Source organism: Eriocheir sinensis, chromosome 26, assembly GCF_024679095.1.
Source record: "Eriocheir sinensis breed Jianghai 21 chromosome 26, ASM2467909v1, whole genome shotgun sequence".
Lineage (NCBI taxonomy): Eukaryota > Metazoa > Arthropoda > Malacostraca > Decapoda > Varunidae > Eriocheir > Eriocheir sinensis.
In genome coordinates, this window is record NC_066534.1 from 6,910,151 (window position 1) to 6,933,713 (window position 23,563).

The 23,563-nt window shown below is 41.6% G+C and overlaps 2 long non-coding RNA genes and 1 pseudogene across 6 annotated transcripts; 2 read left to right on the top strand and 1 right to left on the bottom strand.

The window, feature by feature from the left end:
• The first annotated feature begins 8,521 nt into the window (after window positions 1-8,521).
• Window positions 8,522-10,527, top strand: LOC127003727 (uncharacterized). Of its 3 annotated transcripts, XR_007757371.1 has the most exons (5): window positions 8,522-8,634; window positions 8,865-9,677; window positions 9,746-9,881; window positions 10,083-10,145; window positions 10,398-10,527. It is a non-coding gene; the product is annotated as an uncharacterized LOC127003727 (long non-coding RNA). The 3 variants fall into 3 exon arrangements; XR_007757370.1 differs by lacking the exon at window positions 8,522-8,634 and having other exon boundaries at window positions 9,579-9,677; window positions 9,746-9,949; XR_007757369.1 differs by lacking the exon at window positions 8,522-8,634 and having other exon boundaries at window positions 9,579-9,677; window positions 9,814-9,949.
• Window positions 9,460-10,697, bottom strand: LOC127003726 (uncharacterized). 3 transcript variants are annotated; one of them, XR_007757366.1, is made up of 3 exons: window positions 10,562-10,674; window positions 9,778-9,913; window positions 9,460-9,641 (listed from the first exon to the last, which is right to left on the bottom strand). It is a non-coding gene; the product is annotated as an uncharacterized LOC127003726 (long non-coding RNA). The 3 variants fall into 3 exon arrangements; XR_007757367.1 differs by lacking the exon at window positions 9,778-9,913 and having other exon boundaries at window positions 10,562-10,697; XR_007757368.1 differs by lacking the exons at window positions 9,778-9,913; window positions 10,562-10,674 and adding an exon at window positions 9,914-9,977.
• An 8,327-nt stretch (window positions 10,698-19,024) lies between these two features.
• On the top strand, window positions 19,025-22,351 carry LOC127003897 (cathepsin L-like; annotated as a pseudogene).
• The last annotated feature ends 1,212 nt before the right edge of the window (window positions 22,352-23,563 follow it).

The following is a 23,563-nucleotide window of genomic DNA, read 5'->3' on the forward strand; positions in this document are numbered from 1 at the left end:
CCTTAGTTTTAGGTCAGGGTTCACTAACACTCCCAAATCCCTTTCACACTCAGACCTGCCTATCGCTGTGGAGTCTAAATTATACCCATGTAATGGGTTGCGTGTTCCTACACTTAGTACGCTACACTTGGTGATGTTAAAATTCATCTGCCATTTCTCTGACCAAGCTGACAGTTTGTTGAGATCCTCCTGCAGTGCTCTAGCATCCTCCCCTGTACGTCCTATTTTGGTGTCATCTGCAAATTTACCTATGTCACTAGTTATCCCATTGTCTATGTCATTGATGTAGATAATGAATAGAAGCGGGCCCAAAACTGAACCTTGAGGAACCCCACTGGTAACATGTACTAGGCTTGGCACCCTTGGATGTAATAAATTAATCAAAACAAAAAACAATCCCAGAGGAGCTAGGGATGGGACGTGTTGCCTGTCACTGCCAAGCTGTGTGTCCACACACACACACACACACACACACACACACACACACACACACACACACACCTTCACTATTTTTTTCCTCCTCCTCCTTTGCTGCTGCTCTAATTAACCTTCACCCACTTTTAATCCCTCCGTTAAGCCTCAGGTCAAGTCATTACCGGCTTAGGTTTGACCTTCCGAAGGGTGACGGGAACTGTCTCGTGACATCTCTGACTCGGGCAACAGTGTTAGAAAAGTGTTTACTAATACATTGTAGTAGATGTTCTAGTTATTCTCTTGAATGTTTTTCATCGCAGGCGACAGAGCACCCAATTATGGTGAGGAATGAACGTCTCAGAACACAACTCTGACAGTACTTGACCACATAATACATGATCAATTAAAGCGCACCCATCCATCCCAAACTGCAAAGCTGACAGTAAACCTGGAGCCTGACCAGCGTGGGGCGGTCAGGTTCCAGGTGGATCCTCCCAAAATGGAGGGGACTCTCGCCACGGAAGGCCGACATAAGAACATAAGAACGTTGGAGTCTGCAAGAGGCTGGTAAGCCTATACAAGGCAGCTCCTTTGACCCTAAGCTCCTGTGTATCTAACCTCACCTAATATCGCTGTCCATGAATTTATCTAATCTATTTTTGAATGTGACAATTGTATTGTCGTGTATACAAGGGTCCGTTTTAGATCACTGATCTGGCTGGAGAATCCGTGTTCTAGTTGCCACTGAGATCTGGATTCTCGTGATCTGGGGGATCCTGATCCTGTCTGCCTGATCCAGGGCCGAGGTGGGTTGAAGAAGACGACACCCGCGTCCGATCTCACGCGGTTGCACTCAGCATCTCCTCCGACTTTATTTCGAGTATACAACCCAAGAGCGCCGCCCATAATGAGTGAGGAGCATATAATAAGATAAGATGATGTTGCAGAAATGGTTTTATAGGCAGTAAAGATGTCAAATAGAAGTATTACACAACGGAATTGTGGGAGATATACCTACAGGAAACACCGACGCGAGCAAGTGCTCATTATCGTGTATCTCTGGGTACTGCCAGGACCTCACACACCACACACCCCGTCCTCCTTGCTCAAGGGGGGACAGTAACCACTCCTACTCAACGGAAAGAATCCGGCCTGAACGGGGTTCGAACCGCCGCCTGTTTGGCCGTGAAGCCTTGCACCGCGGAGCTCTAACCAATTGAGCTACCGGAGCGGTGTGTGTATGTGCGCGCGCGCGCACTTTGTTTTGATCTGTTGCTCTGCGTTCTATTTACCCAGAGCGAATCCAGATCAAATTCAGATCCGGTGTGGTGTTATGAGACATCCGGCTATAATAAGACATCCCATCCTAATCTGCGCATGCGCGGAACCCAATGTTTACAAACACAGTGTTGATATCATCGTTTGTCCCAGGCAAGATGGCGGCAAGACACCGTGGCAACTATTGTGGGAAAATGGCCAAATTCAAGGATGACATGGACCCTATTATTCAGATACTACTACATGGAGAGTATCCAAGAAACATGGCGGTCAATGAGAAGAGAACTCTGAGGAGACAGCGGGAGAATATTTACTGAAATACAAGGGTGCAGGTTATCTCGTTTATCACATTTACCGACATACAAGGGGTGTAGGTTACCTCATTTATCACTTTCAAAAAGATAAAAAGTAACTTAGGTGGGACGTTTCATGATAGGCAGTCGACAAAAGACACGGTACCGTGTCATAGCTCTCCCACCCTCTGTTTGTAAACAAAGCCCGCGCATGCGCAGATCAGGATGGGATGTCTTATTATAGAGGCTGTCTCATGACACCACACCGGGCCAGTGATCTAGAGCTGATCAGTGTTCTTTTAATAGAAGACGTCTTTAAAGGGTTAAACCCAAGTCATTCTACAGATTCTACATTAATCAGATGGCTCCAAAACTTTGCATGTCTACTTTAGTTAATATTAAATTGAAGGAAGTATCGATCGAGCTTGTTTTTAAAGAAGTCAATCGTGTTACACTGGACCACTGAACGTGGGCACTGCACCACTGAAGGTGGTCCAGAGAAAAATATAATATATATATATATATATATATATATATATATATATATATATATATATATATATATATATATATATATATATATATATATATATATATATATATATATATATATATATATATATATATATATATATATAATATATAAAACATTTTTTCCCATTTATTTTTGCCCTTGAGATGCTTCCTTTACCGAAAAAGTGTGTGTGTGTGTGTGTGTGTGTGTGTGTGTGTGTGTGTGTGTGTGTGTGTGTGTGTGTGTGTGTGTGTGTGTGTGTGTGTGTGTGTGTATGCATCTTTCAATTTACCGATCTAATTTAATACTCGATTCAGTAGCGAAAAAAAAAAAAAAAAAAAAAAAGTTTCGGCATGAAATGAGATAAACACAAGAGGGGATCAGCTGGAAAAGACGAAAGGATACGACCCGATGTTGCAGAATGTAAAGTCTTCTATACCTTTGGTGAGCTCGCCGCTTTATGCTTCCCATCAAGTGTTACATACCGCACAATAACTCATCATATCAGTAACATGAATAGCGGCTAAAATTTTCAGGTGTCTGCGAAGAACATAAGAACATAGAGAGACTGCAAGAGGCCGAGTGACCTACACAGGGCAGCTCCAGAATCCCACCCACTACTTACGATGGGTGAGATGTAACCCTTGACCCATTTGAATACTTCTATCAGATCTCCCCGCACTCTTCGTCTTTCTAGTGAATGTAAGTTGAGTTGAGATGTTTCAGCCTATCTTGATATGGGAGGTTCCTCAGCCCCTGAATCATCTTGGTCATCCTCCTCTGAACTGATTCTAGCAAGTTGATGTCCATTCTGTAGAGTTGGCACCAAAACTGGACAGTATAATCTAAGTGTGGCCTAACTAATGCTAAACAGAGTCTGAGGATGACCTCAGAACTCCTGTTGGTTACCGTCCTGTTAATAAAGCCTAATACCCTGTTAGCCCTATTCCTCGCACTAATACATTGCTTCCTCAGTTTTAGGTCAGAGTTCAGTAACACTCCCAAATCCCTTTCACACTCAGACCTGCCTATCGCTGTGGAGTCCAAACTATACCCGTGTAATGGGTTGCGAGTTCCTACACTTAGTACGCTACACTTGGTAATGTTAAAATTCACCTGCCATTTCTCTGACCAAGCTGACAGTTTGTTAAGATCCTCCTGCAGTGCTCTAGCATCCTCCCTTGCCCTAATAGTGCGTCCTATTTTGGTGTCATCTGCAGATTTACCTATGTCACTAGTTATCCCATTGTCTATGTCATTGATGTAGATAATGAATAAAAGCGGGCCTGAAACTGAACCTTGAGGAACCCCACTGGTAACATTACCCCATTCGGATTTTTTCCCGTTAATGGTAACCCTCTGTTTCCTGTCGTTAATCCACACCTTAATCCAATCAAATACCTTCCCTCTTATCCCATGAGCCCTGACTCTGGTGAGGTACCTTATCGAAGGCCTTACTAAAATCAAGATAAACTACATCATAGCTCTCATCATTGTCAGCTGCCTCGTATACTCTATTGTAAAAGGATAAAAGATTAGTGAGGCACGACTTTCCTTTAATAAACCCATGCTCAGGCTGTGAGTCGTGAATTAAATTATGTTTGTCAATATGGTCCCTAATACTATCTGCTATTATTGACTCAAGCATGATGTTGTTCATGATGGCGTCATGATGATATGACATAATGACGTCATCATACTTTAAAATATACAGGTGTTGCAAAACTTTAAACGCCCGTATCTTAAAATTTTTGTTTTTCATATTCAAATATTCATAAAAACTCTAAAAACATTATGGATTTACTTCAAATTTGGTATACTTATTTCCGATGGTTGTAGGCACATGACAACATTTCGATATTTGAAATAAATTGAAAATTGACAACGTCAGAGGAAAACAAACACGAAAAATGGCTGAAAAACGCGCGCCAGTCGAGACGTCCATCTTTTGATCATAGTATTTATTACAAAAGAAGAATTTAAGAAAAAACGAAATGTTACAATATTTGTATTATATTAGACTATATACAATTCAAAGCTCAAGTTCCAATTACATAAAATGGGGTCTCAAGGACATTTTAAATTATGATGACGTCATTGTCATATCATCATGACGCCATCATGAACAGCATTCGCTTGCTCAGATAATGTGTGTATTCATGTTTTGAATATATCCTGAAAGTTTCAAGTCGAAAGACCTGAAACTTTTTTTCTATTAATATTTTTGTGTTAGGGGTTGTGTTCCCCCTTAAGCGGCCCTATCTTATCCCTAACCTTGGTCTTATAAAGCTGAAAGAAGCCCTTTGGATTGGTCTTTGCTTCCCTGGCAATTCTAATCTCATAATTACGTTTTGCTGTACGGGTGTTTTTCTTAACTGTTCTAGCTAAATCGTTGTAACTGTCCCTTAGGTGAGTTTCCCCCCCTCTTGATTCTATCATACAGTCCTCTTTTCCTTCCTATTTCAGTTTTTAGCCTGTCTGTCATACATCACGGGTAATTACCTGTTGACCTGACTTCCCTGTGAGGTATAAACTGTTGCTGACCTAGTTATTTAATCTCCCTGACCAGACTATTGTACTCACCCTCCAAGCTACTGACCTGACTAGTGACCTCACCAGATATTAACGCCACTCCCTGCTCTGGTTCCTGACCTACTTCTGATCTCACTCCCCTAAGCCTCTGCAGCTGCTTTCTTAACCCCTCATAGTCTGCCTTCCTGAAGTCAGGTATTAATGCGTTGTTACTGCTGACTCTTTCCTCCCATTTAATATTAAATCTAATTTCCTTATGATCACTGTTACCTAATGAATTCCCAACCTCAATGTTGCTTATTATGTCCTCTCTATTAGTTAACAACAAATTCAAAATATTTTCTTCCCTCGTTGGTGTTCTAATTACCTGCTTAAGGAAACTATCCTGTATCACATCTAACAAATCCTGTGCCTCCTGGTCGCCTGATAAAGTATCCCACTCTGTTCCTATAATTAAACTCCCCAATTACACACACATTCCTATATCTTGACGCCCTGCTAATTTACTGTAAAAAGGGTTGGCTACTATCACTGTTAAGGTTGGGTGGTCTGTAAAGTACTCCTATTACAAGCTTCTCCTTCCTACCTACTGTTTCTACCTAAAGGGATTCTGTATTACTATCTACCTTGATTGAGTTGTTAATGACACACTTAAGATTGTCCCTGACGAAGAGTGCGACCCCACCCACGTAAAAACATAAGAACATAGGGAAACTGCAAGAGGCCGAGTGGCCTACACAGGGCAGCTTCAGAAGGCCCCCACTACTCAGGATGGGTGAGGTGCAGGGTTGGATCAAATACTGATTTTTTATGTCAAATACAAATACAAATACTTTTGTTCGGGATTCCAAAAATACAAATACAAATACAAATACTTTTGTTCGGGATTCCAAAAATACAAATACTTTTATTCCTGAATCTAAAAATACAAATACAAATACTTCTATTCCTGAATCTAAAAATACAAATACAAATACAAATACTTCTATTCCTGAATCTAAAATTACAAATACAAATGCAAATACTTATATTCCTGAATCTAAAAATACAAATACAAATACTTTTATTCCTGAATCTAAAAATACAAATACAAATACTTCTATTCCTGAATCTAAAAATACAAATAAAATACAAATACTCCTATTCCAGATTTCAAAGATACAAATAAAAATACTCCTGAAATTATACAAAAAATATAAAGATACTTTTTTCACAAGTTTACACTTCACATCATAATTGCATTTTACCATCATTAATGCCTGGAAGGTTTCCGGGCCGAGTTTTGCTCGCTCAGGAGTGTAAAAATTGCCGGCCTTACTAAACACCCTCTGAGATGGTGCCGGTAACTAACAGGATCTTGCCTACCACAAGCTCAAAGGGTCAACGGTGCGGAGATGAGTACCTACCGCAGCCACACACAGCTATTTTTTTTCTTTACAGCAAAGGAGACAGCACAAGGGCACACAAAAAGGAAACAACAATAAAAAAAAAGCCCGCTACTCGCTTCTCCTGTAAAGAATCCGAAGAGGTGGCCGAAAGAGCAGTCAACTACGTGAGAAGATAGCGTAAGAAGAATAGCGTATGCACCCGCCTTTAACTTTACCTTCAGTTTTCTTCCTTTGGTGTCGTGGCTAAGTGCAATGGTTAACACACATATACTCTCTCTCTCTCTCTCCGCCAAGGTCCTGCAGCGCTTGGAGACCCGAGTCAAGTGATCACTGAAACTGGTCGTCAGTTGTTCTCTGTTTTGGTTCATTTTTTTTTCTTCAACGTCTTCTGCGTAGTCATCGAAATCGCCGCCTCTGTGTTAAGGCTGAACTTGACTGAAAAAAAAGGTTGTTTTTTTTCAAGGACACACACACACACACACACACACACTTAATCAGGACTGAAACGCGTATTCCCACTCTTTCCTCACCCCTGCTGTTCTCTCTCTCTCTCTCTCTCTCTCTCTCTCTCTCTCTCTGTAAAGTACGTAACAATAGAGAGCGGAGAATGAGTTTTAGGGGTAGGCGGTGGCTGAGTGGTAGCGTGCTGGGCCCACATTCACCGCGTGATGGACGACGCGGGTTCGAATCCCCATGCTACCACCTCGGATTTTTCAGTCACCGCCGAGTGGCTTAAAACTACCCACATGCTGTCCTGAAGACCACCCATCAACCCGGACTCTAAAGGAAACCGTCCAAGTGAATCAAGAACGAGTTCCGGGGAGCAGCATGAGCCAAGAGAAGATGGCGCCACTATAAACACTTGCCTGCGCCATGACGGGCTGGGGCCGAACACCATCCAGGCCCCTCAAGCAAGCCTACCGGCGCTATAGGCGTAGACGTAAAAAAAAAAAAAAAAAAAAAAAAACGCTCGACGAAGTTTAAGAAATGTGCCGTAAGGTTGTGACGGAAACTGAAGTGCTAAAAGGTGCCGCCTCGCTAGCTACTGCGTACTACTTGCTGCTATACTGTTATCATCATTATTGAGCACCGTGAATGGGGTATACCCGGAAGAGTACAAATATCAGTAGTTATACAAAGTCTCTTATTCTGCCACATTCAAGACACAGATAATCAAAAGGATAAAGATTGGGGAGCAGCGACGTAGCGATCTTTTTTTTTCTGTATCCTTTTATTTTGACCCTTGAGCTTTCCGTCTTCTGTGTTGAAAAAAAAAGAAAGAAAGACAAGAAAACTGCCAAGTCTTTACCTCATCGATTTCCTTTTTTTTTTTTAGCAAACTCTTTATCATTGTTAGCTACCATTTATTATTATTTTTTTTTTTTACTTGGCGCTTTTCTTCGTTTTATTTTTTGGCTGCAGAGGGGGACGGGGGGGAACCATCATAATCCAAATTCTTCCTATTACTCTGTCCTACCTCCCCCCTCCCTCCCTCCCTCTTCTTGCCTCCCTGTCCCCGTCCTTCCCTTCCAGCTCGAGGTTGGACCGGAACTAAGGACTACAAATTGAAAAAAAAATTGTGGCAGGAAAACGTGTAGGTAGAACTGACCATGACTGATGACGGGCTAGATGAGTAAACAAATAAATAAGATGAACAAATAAGATAAACAAATAAACAAATAAAAGATATAGAGATAGTAGAGATAGAACTTATTTTTATTTATGCGGATTTTTTATTTATTTATCTACTTTTGCCCTTGAGCTGCTTCCTTAACTGCAAAAAGAAAAGAAAAAGATGGATAGATAAACATAATGATAGATAGCCATGCAGAGAAATAGATAAAGAATCAGACAAATACATGTTCGATCGTTAGATGATTTGATAGTTAGTTAGTTAATAGGTCGTCCAATAGTACCCTTAGTTAGATAGGTAGTTTAACAGTTAGACAGTTTGAATTAGTTCGTTAATTTTACTGTATTCTGTATTTGTTTATTTATTTATTTATTTGGATAATTTTTTTATTTTTGTTTTATTTTATTTTGGTGTTTTTCTTTTTCTTTGTTTCTTTTTCCTTTTCTTTTCTTTGTCTTTTTCTCTGTTTTCTTGCTGTTGTTTTCTTTTTTGATGTTCTTTTAGTTCATATCATCCTCTTGTTGATGTTCATTGGTCTGGGTGAGCCGCTTTCCTCCCAGAAGAGACCCACCCATAATTTTGGTGATGTTAGTTAGGGGCCGAAAGGTGGATGATGTTTCTTATATTTTTCTTCTCTTGATGTGTTTTTCTTCTTGTTTTTCTTTTCCGATGTTTTTTTCTGTTCTTTTTCTTCTAATTTCTTTTCTTCGTGTTTTTTAATGTTCTTTTATTTCATATCATCCTCTTGTTGATGTTCTTCGTTGGTCTGGGTGAGCCGCTTTCCTCCCAGAAGAGACCCACCCATAATTTAGGTGATGTTAGTTTGGGGCCGAATGGTGAATGATGTTTCTTTGTATGTTACTTTTCTTGATGTTGTTCTGTTATTGCTGTTACTTTTCTTTTGCGATGTTTTTTTTGCTTTTTTTCCCCTATTTTTTGGTGTTCTTTTCTATATCATCCTTCTTTGATGTTCTTTGGTCTGGATGAGCCTCTTTCTCCCCAGAAAAGACCCACCCATAATTTTGATGTTAGTTTGGGGCCGAATGGTGGATGATGTTTCTCTGTATGTTACTTTTCTTGACGTTGTTCTGTTATTGTTGTTACTTTTCTTTTGCGGTTTTTTTATCTTTTTCCCATTTTTTGGTGTTCTTTTCTATATCATCCCTTTTTGATGTTCTTTGGTCTGGATGAGCCTCTTTCTCCCCAGAAAAGACTTACCCATAATTTTGGAGATGTTAGGGCCTGAAGGTGGATGATCTGTGTTTTTTATTTTATTTTCTTGATGTTTTGTTACTATATTTTCCTTTTTCTGGTGTTCCTTTTTATTTTCCTTTTCTTTGGTGTTCCCATCACGTGGATTGTCTACGACATCTAACGAGCACCACAAGCCCCGGTTTATTGTTCGGAGTTTGCTCTCCTAGGCAGACTGCCTACCACGGCTGACGAGCTCCACCTGCCCGGGTTTATTGTTCGGAGTTTGCTCTCCTAGGCAGACTGCCTACCACGGCTGACGAGCTCCACCTGCCCGGGTTTATTGTTCGGAGTTTGCTCTCCTAGGCAGATTGCCTACCACGGCTGACGAGCTCCACCTGCCCGGGTTTTATGTATGGAGTTTGCTCTCCTAGGTGTATTACCTATGACGGCTCACGAGCCCAACCTGCCCGGGTTTTATGATCGGAGTTTGCTCTCCTAGGTGTATTACCTATGACGGCTCACGAGCCCAACCTGCCCGGGTTTATTGTTCGGAGTTTGCTCTCCTAGGTGTATTACCTATGACGGCTCACGAGCCCAACCTGCCCGGGTTTATTGTTCGGAGTTTGCTCTCCTAGGTGTATTACCTATGACGGCTCACGAGCCCAACCTGCCCGGGTTTATTGTTCGGAGTTTGCTCTCCTAGGTGAATTGCCTACCACGGCTCACGACCCAAACCTGCCCGGGTTTGTCATCGGAGTTTGCTCTCCAGGTGAACTGCTTTCCACGGCTGACGAGCTCCACCTGCCCGGGTTTATAATCGGAGTTTGCTCTCCTAGGTGAACTGCTTTCGCTAACGACCTCCACCTGCCCGGGTTTGTAATCGGAGTTTGCTCTCCTAGGTGAACTGCTTTCGCTAACGACCTCCACCTGCCCGGGTTTATAATCGGAGTTTGCTCTCCTAGATGAACTGCTTTCGCTAACGACCTCCACCGGCCCGGTTTTGTAATCGGAGTTTGCTCTCCTAGATGAACTGCTTTCGCTAACGACCTCCACCTGCCCGGGTTTGTAATCGGAGTTTGCTCTCCTAGATGAACTGCTTTCGCTAACGACCTCCACCGGCCCGGTTTTGTAATCGGAGTTTGCTCTCCTAGATGAACTGCTTTCGCTAACGACCTCCACCTGCCCGGGTTTATTGTTCGGAGTTTGCTCTCCTAGGTGTATTACCTATGACGGCTCACGAGCCCAACCTGCCCGGGTTTATTGTTCGGAGTTTGCTCTCCTAGGTGAATTGCCTACTACGGCTAACGAACCTCACCTGCCCGGGTTTGTTGTTCGGAGTTTGCTCTCCTAGGCAGATTGCCTACCACGGCTAACGAGCCCCACCTGCCCGGCGTTGTAGCCGAAAGATCTCCGGCACCTCCGTCGGGGTCCCGATGGACGCCGAGGCGCCCTGCCGGGAGCCCTCCAGTCCTGCCATGCTCGCCTGGGAGACCTTGGGCTCGCTGGCGCTCCACCGCCCCGCCGATTCGAATAGGGCGGATGCAAGAACTCGCTTCTTAAAACTACCAGACTGGATTATAAAATTAATCATAAATGCCGTGAAGGCGCCGGTCACCGCGTTTATCGGTTCTTGGATGAAGGACCGATGGGCCTCGGGGACGCGCACAAGCATCACAAGGAATCCTCGCCGCGGCTTCCGGCGCAGCATCCTTTTCCCTTTTCTTTCTTACTTCCAATTTTTCTTTTTAATTATATTTTCTTTCTCTGATTGACTGATTGATTGATTTTACATAGTTAGAATTGGTTCACCAATTAACGTCTTTCAGGTATATTGCATTCACACACCTGCTGAGTGAGCGTTTTGACTCACGAGGACGGCCCACTAAAGTTTCCTAACATTTGTATTGGGCTGCCACTTCTCTTTAGTCTTTATTTCATTCTATTTCTCCCTTTCTTTCATCCTTGCTCTCTATACATATATTTCTTTCAGACTTCTTCATCAGCCCCCTTTCCTTTCCATTCTCCCTCCCTTTCATCTCCCTCCATCCCTTTCATCCCCCTCGCCTCCCGCCCTTTGCTCTTTTTCTGTTATCATCACGACAGCTGTTTTATTTCTCTGCGGGGACATTTTTTTATGTTCGTGGATGTGACATGCTTCCCGGGGCGTCCATGTTGTTTCACAGCACCCTAGAATATTCTTGGCAAAGTGCTTCAAAATTTTGAAGCTTTTTGCATCACGCCAGTACGTCAGTGGACTGACATCAAAAGGCAAAACACCTTCTAGGTACGTTTCAAGTTCTGCCTTCACCACTGTAGTGTCATTTGTTGATGCACTTGCCATCATTTGCCCAGCTGGAGACATGTAGGCAAAAAGACGAGGTCGTGTTGCACTCATGACAGCCGAATAGACGAAAGGCTCTTGAAAAATGTTTTCTTCTTCAAGGTCGACTGAGTTGACTCGGAAATAATTAGGTCCACAATCTTGGAAACTTTTTCCTTTTGCATTTTCTTACATAGTATCCATGCCAGCTTAAACCTGGGGCCCATGACAGCTGCGGCAATGGCATCAGTCCGCTCAAGAAATGGATGCAGCCTCTTGTTGATAGGTGACTGTAGTGCATTTGCCAAGTTAAAGCAGTAGATCGGTTTACTGTCTCTCTCGTCGTCTTCACTCACATCTCATCCCATATGCCTCCCATTTCCGTGACGTCACACATTTTTGCGGGCGGATCCTTCTTCCGAGCCACCCATCCAGGGGGGGGCATGGAGTCTCGCGGTTTGAAGCCACTAAACTGTCAGTCGGCCATATTGTTCAAGCCGGAGAGGAGTGGCCAACATTGATGTACATCCATGAGCGGCCGGCCAGACCACGCAGACTGGCAGCACATGCTTGCCGCTTACAATTTTCTAACTTGTATTTGTAAAGGAGACCGCACATCTTGGTGATGAATTGTCCTCACCGCATTTCTTGGTGATCATGAATACATTACAGCGCTTCTTGGATATCATGTACAGTACTTTCTTACCTGTTACAGTATAATTACAGTAATAAATCACGAAATTATTTTAATTTCATCCGCCTGCATGTTAAAGTGCTGGAAAACAATAAGAAGAGAAAATAAAAACATTACGGTACTCCATGGATGCGGTACTCTAACTCTAAGGGCAAGCGCCCTCCATGTTAGGCGCGTTTCACCCTCGTATTCGTACCTCTCGGCTTGAACAATATGGCGGCCGATTTGACAGCTGAGACTCCGAAAACTGGCTTCACTCACCAGTACAGCGCGCTCGGGGCTGTGGGCCTCTCCACCCTTAATACCTCCATGCACCCATCCCTCAGTAACTCCCTAAATCCTCTCCTACTCCTCCTCCATGTGACCTGAGGTTAATTTCCTCTTTACTCCCCACCCTTAATTTTTTTCCTCCTCCGCCTTCAACCTTAATGTTCTCCTTACTCCGCTTTCTCCGTGGTCTGACGTTAATCCTTTCCTTCTTCGCCTTCAACCTTCATCTGTTTCCTCCTCCGCCTTAACGCGGCTTAACATTATTTCTTTTTCTATTTCCTTAACAGTATTTATCCTCCTCAAATGGTTTTGACTCGAAATACAAATACAAACACAAAATACTTTTTTTCTGGGTGCCAAAATACAAATACAAATACAAAATACTTTTTTCTGGGTGCCAAAATACAAATACAAATACAAAATACTTTTTTCTCTGGATGTCAAAATACAAATACAAATACAAATACATTAAAATTGTATTTAAATACAATTCAAATACAAATACAATTGTATTTGATCCACCATTGGTGAGGTGTAGTTTCAGGGGTTACAGGTAGAGGCTTGATCCTCGTTTACTTTCGGTACGGGGGTACGCTCCAGTACCCTGTCTCCTTACTGCACCCACACCTCACTGCCACCTGTCATCCTCGTCCATGTAGCTATCCAGTCTACTCTTAAAACAAGCTATCGTCCCTGCACTAACTATGTGACTGCTGAGTCTATTCCATTCCCCCACCACCCTATTACTAAACCAATGCTTGCCTATCTCTCTCCTAAATCTATACTTTTCTAATTTAAATCCATTACTGCGTGTTCTATCCTGCTGGCTAAGTCTCAGTACTTTACTTATATCGCCTTTGTTATAACCCTTGACCCATTTGAATACTTCTATCAGATCTCCCCGCACTCTTCGTCTTTCTAGTGAATGTAAGTTTAGATGTTTCAGCCTATTTTGATATGGGAGGTTCGTCAGCCCCTGAATCATCTTGGTCATCCTCCTTCCTGCCTATTCGATCTTGGTGGAATAACCTATACCCCTCAATCTCTAATTCTGGGAGAAAGTGTCTGTCTGCAGTATTTATCCATGACTCTGTGTTCACTATCATATCAAATTTCTCTACGCACGCCTTTCCCCGCAATAAATCTATCTTATTCCTAATACTTCTACTGTTTGTAAAGTACACATTTAGACCTACCCCTTGATTTACCCTGCGATTGCTATCATTATTATTACATTTAATGTTAAGGACACCTTCTTCACCTATTTATTACATGTATTTTCTAATTCTTATATCTCTTTTACTTTTTCCCCAATGATCATGGTTTTACAGCATTCAGTGTTTCAATCCTTTCCTAATAACGTGACGGTCTCGGTTTTTCCATATAGGTCATACTTTTTTTCTTTAATAAAAAAATATATTCATCATACCAAAAAAAAAAAAGAAAAAAAAAAAGAAAAAAAAAGATCGTCAGTTTGTTGCTATTACTATGACTTTGAAAAGGAAGTTTGTTTCATAAAGATCCATTCATAAATAAAGGCACTATTATTTTTTTGTTAGCAAAATCTAATTTTTTCAGGAGCCAAAAAAAGGATGTTTGTTTATTTAGTAATAATTCTGTTTCTTTTTACCCTACAACTTTGATTTTTGGCATGAAAGTACTTCAGTGCGTCCCTAAACAATGAAACTAGATCAGAATAACCACTGTAACCTAAGCCATGCTCAAGACAGTACAACACTAAAGCATTAGTACCAGCCACTGACTCCTCAGCCCTGTTATCAAACTGCACATTGTCACAAACACGACACTTCACTTCAACACCTGTGTCACAAGAAGATGATAGAACCAGTTCAAGTAGACCAAAACATGTGTTACACACAGGCTCTGCTGCAGCAAATGCGTTTTGAATGGTCTTGAAAGATATAACTATGTTGTGGTCATCACTTACCTGATGTGAGACCACGCCTCTGACCTCGAATCAGTGCCTCCCTTTTCTCAAGAGTTGATTGCTCTGAAACTTCTTCGATAAATTCTTGGTCTACAGAGGCAACAGGTGCACAGGCTGCAGGTGTGAAACCAGACGTCGACGCTACAGGATCCATCTGAGCTTCCTGATGCCTGTACACTCTCTCTCTCTCTCTCTCTCTCTCTCTCTCTCTCTCTTTACTCTTCCTCCTAGGCATCTTCAATTCTTGATAGAAAATGCTCTCTCTCTCTCTCTCTCTCTCTCTCTCTCTCTCTCTCTCTCTCTCTCTCTCTCTCTCTCTCTCTCTCTCTCTCTCTCTCTCTCTCTCTCTCCTTTCCTCTCTCTCTCTCTCTCTCTCTCTCTCCATTTCCGTGTAAAGCTTCTTAGCCTGCCTGGGACTCAGGCAGTTCCCTACTCGGACCATTGTCAACTCGGACCGGATCGGCACCAACTCGGACCACAAGATACCAACTCGGACCACAATAGTGGACCAACTCGGACCATATCTAAATATCAATAAATAGAACAAAAGGTGAAAACAAAAGCTTTAAAACAATAAAACTCACGCATCCAAGAATTTTGTTTGCAACTCATTATTAACAAACCTAAAATTACAGAAAACTGAAAACAACAAGGTTATGAAATTAAAAATTAAAATGTAATAGTTGAAAAACAAAGTCTAAAAGCCTTGAAGCAATAAAATTCACGCATAACATTAAGACAATAACATTCACGGCAATGTAATGAGAAACTGCTTTTAGTCCTGCAAATATATATATATATATATATATATATATATATATATATATATATATATATATATATATATATATATATATATATATGTATATATATATATATATATATATATATATATATATATATATATATATATATATATATATATATATATATATATATATATATATAGAGAGAGAGAGAGTGGGGGGGGGGGAGGGGGGTTAATCTATACCATTATCGCCTTATCAAGCGGCGTCTCGCGATCCACAAGACCTTTTCCACCTCAGTCTTGAATTCTTCCTGACAAATGTATCTTTGATGATACGACATGGAAAACAATGGAAGGTTTTAATTTTTATACACATGACATCTGACATATCAAGAGATGTATACATGTAATTTACTTATATATCTGGATGGAAATCATTTGAAAGCTGGATGAGCTATATAGGCTCCTTCAGTGTGTCGGTCACTGTACAGACAGAGCACGAGATAACGATTCGTCGACCATACCAACTCATGGTCCTTGTCATACCCTCTCCGTCTTACCATCCAAAATAGCCGGATACAAATCGTGTGTATACTTACGGTCAAGGAAATTTCCTTCCAGAATCTCAAAGCAAACACAGCTTATCAGCAATGTCCTGTCGACACGTCTGATACTCGATCACTTCCTCAGTCATTATGATGGTAGATCGCAGACGATGGCGGCAGGACCAGGAAGTGAGCTTATCTCGTCTGCTGGAAATGAGGAGAGACAAAATTATAATAATAAATAACTAGGTGAGGTTTCATGCACACCAAGTTCACGAAAGTCCTCAAAATTTTACGCATATGGCCATCCGAGATTATTTTTTCCCCTCATAATCGTCACTAGAATAGTCCTCAGCTTTAGTCTGCCCTCCGATCTATGACGCTCGTTTTGGATGTCAGACAAAAGTCCGCCCAATTTTTAAACAAGAACCCCTTTTTATTGTTATCACTTTCAATGGACTAGCTACTACTACTATTATACTACCACAACTACTACTACTACTACTACTACTACTACTACTACTACTAATGCTGCTGCTACTAATTTTGCTGCTGCTACTGCTGCTACCACCACTGATGCAATCACACAGTACATAATTTATATTCTAAACTATACAACTGCCACTGATTTTAGGATCTAAAACATGCTTGGGGAGGATACGAGGTCCAAGATTCCCTTTTAGTATTTTATTTTGTTGGCATAGGAGGCAGGCAAGGACAAAACAAAATTTTATAAGAAAAATCCCCGAAATGAAACAATCTTAACACTATATGATCTTATTGGATTATCCAGTTATTTAATTAAATTCACTTAAAGGCAGTAAATAGCTGACATATGAGAGGAAGCGAGAGGTGTTGAGCGTGTGGCAAGGTGCGGGGCTTAGCTGACCCGCAGCTTTCAAATAGATTGACTATAGTGTCACCCTGTGCCCCTTTTTGTATACTTTTGTTTAAATAAAGAGAGAGAGAGAGAGAGAGAGAGAGAGAGAGAGAGAGAGAGAGAGAGAGAGAGAGAGAGAGAGGTGGAGGGGGAGGGTACTCTATACCATTATCGCCTTATCAAGCGGCGTCTCGTAATCCACAACGAATAGTTAATAGAGGTAGGCAATTTTGACATTTAATAACACTGGGAATATATTTTGTCGGCTTATAGGTGGGAGCGGAAGGTTGCTCTTCTTTGTAACCAAATAATAATCTCTCATACCTTAACCTCTTCTCTTTGATTCATATTCCCTTGCGATATAACATATATTCACGTCCCACACCCCACATTTAGAGCTTGTGTCTTGTTTCGTATTTTGTGACCAGACATCTTGGCACTTGTATAGAGTTATGGTAATGACTCACTCTTTGTTCCTCTGAGTCACGGAGTTGTATGGACTTATGGTAATGTCTGTCATCCATTCATTCTGAGGGAACAAATCTTCTGCACTGCCGCGGGATACAGAATTTCTATCAGGCATATCTATATCTTTATCTATCGATGTTATTTCAAACAACACTTTTCCGCAGTATTTATTATGTTTGCTTGTGTTTCCATTTTAACCGATCTACAAAATGTTACACACACACACACACACACACACACACACACACAGAGCTTTGTAATATAGTGAAGGATTTGGGTGCAGTGGTTAGCAGGCTCGCCTCACAACCGAGAGGTTCGATTCCCGAGCAGATTGGAGACGGATGGGCAGTCTCCTTTGCCCCCTTTCCATCCAGCAGCGAATGTCATCCCTGAGTTGTGTTCCCCCTCCCGGGTGTAATGTCATGTTCCAACCGTTCCCACAGATCCGTCACCAGACTCTTTGCTCCATAGCTCATTCGGGGAGGGAATTGGCTGGGGACTGCGAGTTCAGAGCGTTGTCAGATCATGAAAGTTCCAGTCACACTCAGACCACTACTTTACATAGAGGTCTTCCCATGACAGAAGCGGTTACTGTTCCCCCTTGAGCAAGTGGAAAGGGGAGGAAAGTTGTGTGAGGTCCACGTAAGCTCAAAAGATAACTTTCCGAGAGGCATATGCCAAAATATGTCTTGAAATCTTAGGAGTAACGTTGTAATCAAGAGTAAGTATTTGAAACTACTGTTAGACTATAACACAATCACTGATAGTCTTGAGTGTGCCGGAACCGGTTCTGACCAGCATGGCTGGTATAGGGCGCTCGTCCATTAGGGTCGTGGTTCCCTCGTGGGGGCAGTGGTTTTGTTATTGTGAATGTTTCTTGAAGAGACAGTTGAAACAGCAGACAAAATAGCACCCAATATCAAACCCTTTGCGAAGTCACCTTAATGGATGGGTCGCCTGGATGCCTTGCGTGACCCGTCCCGTGAGTCACCATCACCTGGGATCCCTGGACAGGTAGCACGCACAGCCTCACGCTGCCACACTCAAGACTCACGATAAAACTATTTAACTGATTTAACACTAACTCTTTGAATCTAATCTGGTACGGTAATGTTTTTTTTAAAGAATCATCGCAGGTACATCAGCACATTTCTCTATCTGAATGAAAATGAAAACCGAAGAAGAAAATAGGGCGAATATAAATTTAGGCATCTCGGTAATCCTCCAAACACAGGACATTTACTATAAATTAAGGTGAATGCCTGCCGAGCCTCTACATCAAGCAAGGCACTGTGTCACCCCAACACAAACGAGGTGAGTGCAGCAACGGGGACGCCTCAAGGCCTTGGGGACGCCTAATGAGTTTGAGAAACGTTGTTGAAACGTCACGTCTGAGTAAATTTGTTTTTATCAGTTAACTTGGCGCGTTCTGCTGATGTCTCATGTGTGGTGGTCAATCTTTGGACATCTCAGTTGTTGTTTGTATAGTTCATCATTATGAGCCCGGATATGTTAACAAGCTATTACCAAGGTATGCGACTCGGACTGTGACAGTTTTTAGTTGCCTTATTTTCACTACAAGTGGAAGCTGAAACATAATGCCACGCTGAAAGGGTGTGATCCATAAGTTTTTACCATGGCACCACACAAGCACACGGTGCTGGTAAATGCCCAAGAAATTAATGAAACGCATTTGGGTCATTCGGGTTTATTCTTGGAAGCACAGGAGATAATAAATAGCTACTTACCTTGATGTAAATATTATAAAGTGTGTATTCGTTACAACAACACTGATGAAAAGAAAGTTAAAATAAGTAGCGGGTAGAATTCAAAGTAACAGTGTAAAATATTACATGTTAACGTTTTTTTTCTACGTCCCTGATGAAGTGGTTCGTAGGCGTGATCATGGCGGCGCTGGTGGCCTCAACGTCGGCCGTGTCGTTCTTCTCTGTGTTGCACACCGAGTGGGTGGCCTTCAAGGGGTATTCATAGTTAAAATGAAAAAGCACTTTCTAGTCAAACATATCCTTATGCTGTCTAGCTTCCTTAGACAATTTTTAACCAGTATCTTCGTTCTTTCACTCTTTTCACTGGTAAGCTATAGAGAACCCCGTTCCTTTGTCTGTATTCCTCCATTCCGTATCAAAACAGCTCAAGGAAAATCAGTCAATGTTATCTATTTATTTGTAAGGGAAGCGTGTTGCATGTTTAACCCGCTTCCAATGCCGTAAAAACAAATATATAAAAAACAAATGATTAAACAGTGAAATAAAACAAAAGATTGTCATGTATGGCACTTCTCTCCGGTCCCAGCTGCAACATGGAAAGGCCTACAAAAATTATATGGAAGAAAACTTTCGCATGAAGATCTTCCTGGAGAACAAGAAACTCATAGCGGAACACAACCAACAATACGCCCTCGGCAAGACATCTTTTAGAGTTGCTATGAACCACTTCGGCGACATGGTAAGCTTAAGTCTGTGTATAGGCGTGCAACTTTCAAATAAAAATATACCTTGGAATTCTTACTAACGTACTCAGTTATCTTGTGCAATATACGTAGATTAAAATCATTTCAGCTGCCGAGTGTATTCGAGAGCATCATGAACGGTTTACGGTGGAACAGCACCGCCAAGGTCTCTGGGCAGAGTGAGAACCTTGCCACAGCCACCTACATCGGCACCGACGACGACGTGCTGCTGCCCGACACCGTTAACTGGATCGAGAAGGGCGCGGTGACCCCGATTAAGGACCAGAGAGGGTGTGGCTCCTGCCGGTTAAGATTTCGAAAAGATGCATATTAGTCAGTATTTAAGGCTTTTTTTTTAAGGGGGGCGGGGGAGGAGATATATATTCTCGCTATGTCTTGGCAACCCCTCAAAGCGTTGCACCTTCTCTTAATGCACTGCTGTAGTACTACAATGAAGAGTTTGGTCTTCCGTACTCACTGATCACTGATGACTTATTGTGGATTCAAATAAATGACACAAGCTCTAAATCCGATATATCGATAAATAATCAGTATTCGTTTTATTCTATTATATTATAATGATTAACGAATTTATTCATCTGTTTCTTTGCATTTATTTTTTTATCTATTTATTCGCTCACACGCATCTTCCATCCATAGACCGGGGCGCTGTAGGGGCTAGCACTTCAGGAAGACAGGGAAGCTGGTGGGCCTCTCCGAACAGAACCTGTTTGACTGTTCACGCAGAGAGGGTAACCTGGGCTGAATGGAGGCCCGATGGACTGGGCCTTCAAGTACGTTCAAGAGAACGGCGGCATTGAGCCAGAAGAGTCTTACCCTTATGAGGCCAAGGTAAATACAAAATTTGTACACACACACACACACACACACATATATATATATATATATATATATATATATATATATATATATATATATATATATATATATATATATATATATATATATATATATATATATATGTGTGTGTGTGTGTGTGTGTGTGTGTATATATATATATATATATATATATATATATATATATATATATATATATATATATATATATATATATATATATATATATATATATATATATATATATATATATATATATATATATATATATATATATATATATATATATATATATATATATATATATATATATATATATATATATATATATATATATATATATATATATATATATATATATATATATATATATATATATATATATATATATATATATATATATATATATATATATATATATATATATATATATATATATAGCCTATCAACAGCGGTGTTCTACAGGGCTCTGTCCTATCACCCACTCTCTTCCTGTTATTCATCAATGATCTTCTTTCCATAGCAAACTGTCCTATCCACTCATACGCTGATGACTCCACTTTTCATTATTCAATTTCTTTCAACATAATACCCTCTCAACAGGAATTACAAGATTCCAAACTAGAAGCTGCAGAACGCTTAACCTCAGACCTTGCTATCATTTCCGATTGGGGTAAAAGGAACCTTGTGTCTTTATTTATTTATTTTTTTTTTTTTATACGTCTTGGCCAATTGCGCCGGTAGGCTTCTTGTCGGTGGATCCTAATGGTCGGTCCAAGGCTTCTTCCCGGCGGGTCCTGATGGTCGGTCCAGCCCGTTCTGGCGCAGGCGAGTGTTTATAGTGGCGCCATCATGCGTTGGCTTATACTGCCCTCCCGGAGCTCATCTTTAATCCTAGAATCTAGAGTCCGGGTTGATAGGTGGTCTTCTGGACAGCATGTGGGTAGTTTTTGAGTCACTCGGCGGCGGCTGAAAAATCCCAGCTTGGTGGCACCGGTCGGGGATTGAACTCGCGTCCTCCTGAACGCGAGGCCGTCTTGCTATCCGTGCAGCCACCGCCTCAAAAGCCCAGTTTCTTCACCTATCAACTTGACACAATCTTCCAAACACCTATCCCCTATTCTTCGACAATACTCAGCTGTCACCTTCTTCAACACTAAATATCCTCGGTCTATCCTTAACTCAAAATCTCAACTGGAAACTTCACATCTCCTCTCTTACTAAATCAGCTTCCTCGAGGTTGGGCGTTCTGTATCGTCTCCGCCGGTTCTTCCCCGCACAGATGCTTTCCATATAGAGGGGCCTTGTCCGCCCTCGTATGGAGTATGCATCTCACGTGTGGGGGGGCTCCACTCACACAGCTCTTCTGGACAGAGTGGAGTCTAATTACGGCCATACCATACATATCCCTCAAAACCTTACTCCTTCCTCCTTCCTTAAACAGTGTCCCCTTTCTGCTGGATACTTTAATATGATCTGGACCCCTTCCTTCGCTAGAGCTTCTTCCGAGTTGGGTTGGTAGCCTCTGCAAACACCTCTACATGGAAATCTTGATAATTAAAGCATTTTACATATACTGGTGTGAGTATAATATATAGTAGGATTATACTTTGGTGCTTATACCAAATTAAATGGTTAATTGAATGGTAAATATATAGGTATAATTGCGTACATAGCGATCGGTTTGTTTGCATTACTGCTTGTTTGGCCGAAGCCGGGTTTGGGGATCCGGGTTTGCACCTTTGAGTTACCCGCCATTGCAGGAGCCGGACCACCACCCGGGATGTGTGACACAACTCCTGCCCGACTCCCGGTACCCACTCACTGCTGGGTGGACAGGGGCACGGGTCAAGGGCTCAAGGCCCTCAAGGGAGACTGCCCATGTATCTCCGCTCCTCAAGTGATAGGTTGGCATCCCTGCGCGGCCCGTGTTTCCACCTCTCTGCTCTCTCCACGCACTAAGTCAAAAGTCCACAATCCACATGCGCCCGGCGCTATCACTTTTCTGCCCCTCGCTACCATCTCGTCAAGCAAGGAGCCGTTAGAAAAGTGATCGAGCCCCATCGGACCTATAGGAAAAGACTACCTGCTCGAGTTAATTAAAGCAGGTGTGTTGACACGGCAAGGGTTAAAAACCATGATACAACCCTACAGTCTTAAACAACATTTTAAATCATTTATTAAAAAAAACTTTTGTCGATTCATATTAGATCAAATACGTTTTATTATAATTCCTGGATCATTTACTACTATATTAATGAGAGAAATGCAGAACTGACGCATTAAATATGGGAAGATGCTGACGTGGATGTACCTATCTCGACCCCTTGCCAGATTCCAACAATTTCGCCCTTCAACACCTTTCCTTCCGTTCCGGAGGAAACCCTTCGAGTATTATGGTAGGAGAAAATGGCCGAAAAGGTTCAACAGTCGAAGAGGTTTACTTATGGTACGGCCGTAACGGCCATACCATAAGGCAGCCTTCTCGAATGTAGAAGCTCTTCGGCCATTTTCTCATACCATAATCTTCGAGGGGCCCTCTCCGTAAGCGAAGGAAAGGTGTTCAACGGCGAAATTGCTGGAATCTGGCAAGGGTTCGCGATAGGTACTTCTTCGTGAGCCCCTTCGCATATTTTAAGCGTCAGTTCTGCATTTCTCTCATTAATATAGTAATAAATGATCCAATAATTATGATAAAACGTATTTGATCTAATATGAATCTGCAAAAGTTTTTTTTAAATAAATGATTGAAAATATTGTTTAAGACTTTAGGGTTGCATCATGATTTTTAACCCTTGCCGTGTCAACACGCTTACTTGATTAACTCAAGGAGGTAGTCTTTTCCTATAGCTCCAATGGGGCTCAATCACTTTTCTAACGGCTCCTTGCTTGACGGGATGATATATATGGTAGCGAGGGGCAGAGAAGTGATAGCGCCGGGTACACGTGGACTCCTGTGCGTGAAGAGAGGTGGAAACATGGGCCGCCCAGGGATGCCAATCATATCACTCACGTTATATTCCCAATTATACCTATATTTGCCTTTCAATCAACCATTTTACTCGTGATTATACATTGAAAAATATGAGTGATTACACTAATATATGTAAAATGCT